The sequence below is a fragment of the Geospiza fortis genome, unplaced genomic scaffold, assembly GCF_000277835.1.
Source record: "Geospiza fortis unplaced genomic scaffold, GeoFor_1.0 scaffold167, whole genome shotgun sequence".
Taxonomy (NCBI): domain Eukaryota; kingdom Metazoa; phylum Chordata; class Aves; order Passeriformes; family Thraupidae; genus Geospiza; species Geospiza fortis.
Window position 1 is genome coordinate 4,263,331 of NW_005054355.1, and position 2,142 is coordinate 4,265,472.

Consider the following 2,142-nt stretch of genomic DNA (forward strand, 5'->3'; position numbering starts at 1 on the left):
AGGGTGTGAAAGGGGGCGATGCCTCCGCATGCAGAGGAGCCCCTGAATGCGTCCCCCGTGCAGGTAGCCCGCCATCCCTCTGTCCAGCTGTGCAGTGTTTTGCGTGTTTGGTTTAACTTCGTGGCAACCTTTGTAAGGAAGATGCAAGGTCTCCACATTCGTTTCTGTTCAGCCCGGCACCAGGAAGAAGTGAGCAAGCAGGAACATTATTTAAAGGAGGGCAGATAAGTGTAGATAGGATGGAGGGTCACGAAGATTACTGGAGATTGAACGCAGGCGGGTTGCCAGGAAGACCAGTGCAGGAAAGATGTGGACAGGACTGGGGATTAAACACAGGCTCAGAGAAGTGTCAGCAGGGAAAATTCTCTTACTGGAAATAGGAAGGTTGAAAAATTAGACATGGGTAAAGAAGGAAAGTAATTTTAAAAAATTTCTGCCAAGCACTCAGATGCTGTAGTATCTCATCTGTGCAATGAATAGAATATTCCCAGCTGGTTGTCAACTTGCACTCCACTTTGAAGAGTGATGCTGTAGCTTCACACTTGAGAAACAACTTGGGTGTGCGAAAGTGTGTCTGGTTTTCCCAGATTTATCAGTTGATCAAATGAAAGGCACATCTTTTCTCTAGAAACCGTGCTTACTTGTAGCCACAGACCACTGCACCTGTCTCGGCTATGCTACTTTTTGTTACACTTTCTACAGAGGTTGTGTTGTCAGTGCTGTTTGAAATAGGTTTTGAGGTGCTCGAGAGAGGCTACAGTGATGCAGGATATTGCCAGCAAAAGGGAACATGTGCTTTGTAATAAAAGAAGCCATGTATGTAAATATGCAGTGCAAGCTGTTCGTTCTGTCTGAGGCTGCTGATCACATCATTAACCTAAGGACCAGACACTTCAGTGGTAATGTAGGCTAGATTGTAAGATGATTTATCTTTTTACATTCCTTCAGAGAGTGTTATCACTATCTGTGTGTTAAGGTAAATGCTCCAAGCACTTGATTGTAGTAGCATTGTGATTACTTCAGTGGGCTACAGCCGCCTCACAGAAAGCTTTGTGATCCGACATCCATCAATTAGTCCTTGACATGACAGTCCGTAAAAACACTATGGGATTCATTCAGATTTTGATATATCTTTTTCATGTGAATGTTACTAATGTTCCCATGGAAGTAGGGGTGAGATGGGAGTAGAGTTGGAGGCAGAAAGAGAACATGGAAAGAATCAGATGCCTCTTTTGACACTACCAAAAATAGATAACTACAAAGGAATTTACCTTTCATGTGCCTAAACAAGACACCAACAAAAATGAGTTCAGAGCAATTTTTAGCACTTGATTCTTTGTCTCCTTATGCATCCTGCAGCCATTCATACTATGGAGAGAGGGGGATTGTCACCACCAAAACTTCAATGCAAATGCTTTCATTAAGTTCAAGGACCTGGAAATTGTGCTATAAGCACCTTGCCTTTCATACACATCTTTATTGTTGCACAGGTGTATTTTTCTGTAAGAGACAAGAGACTGGGAATAGATCTGATTCTAGTCTTACTTTCATTATGTTAACTGGACTGTTGATTTATCCTTGTATTATACTGCATTGGTGGAAATGGTAGGGCTACATATTAGTAACGGTGAGAAATGGCAGCCAAATTTAACAAAGTGTAAGCCTTTAATTAATAAGAAAAATAAATAATAAAATAGTTTAATTTTTTTTTTAGTCTAAGGTGAGCGAGGATCTATTCTAGCAACATATGAGCGCTTGAAAAGTGCATTTAGGAACTGACTTTAGTGTGAGCTCTGGGGTTTTTTGTGTTTGGAAAAGGGTCTGGAAAGGAGGTTGGAAAACAGAATTTTAAAAAAAGCAAACCTCTTTGCAATAGCTTGAATGAAAATTTATCAGAGAAGGGAATGGCTTGGGGTTTTTATTTCCTCTGCTTGATCTAAGATGCATTCCAGCCCTATTCCTAGGAAATAAAACTTACTCAGGAGCTTGGAAAGAAAAGCTGTCTCTAGGTGTCAGGCAGGGAGAAACTGCTTCTGGAAAGAGGTCTTCCCCCTGGGAGAGATCGAATATCAGCCTAAGCGAGCCCAGTCCAACCCAAAGAGCTCCCACCGACACCCAGTCCTTGCTGGAGGACTTTGCCAT

General features: G+C 42.0%; 1 protein-coding gene across 1 annotated transcript in view; it reads left to right on the plus strand.

The window, feature by feature from the left end:
* Positions 1-2,142, plus strand: part of NRG1 (neuregulin 1) — a 130,703-nt gene that overhangs the window by 26,223 nt on the left and 102,338 nt on the right. The window lies entirely within an intron of this gene.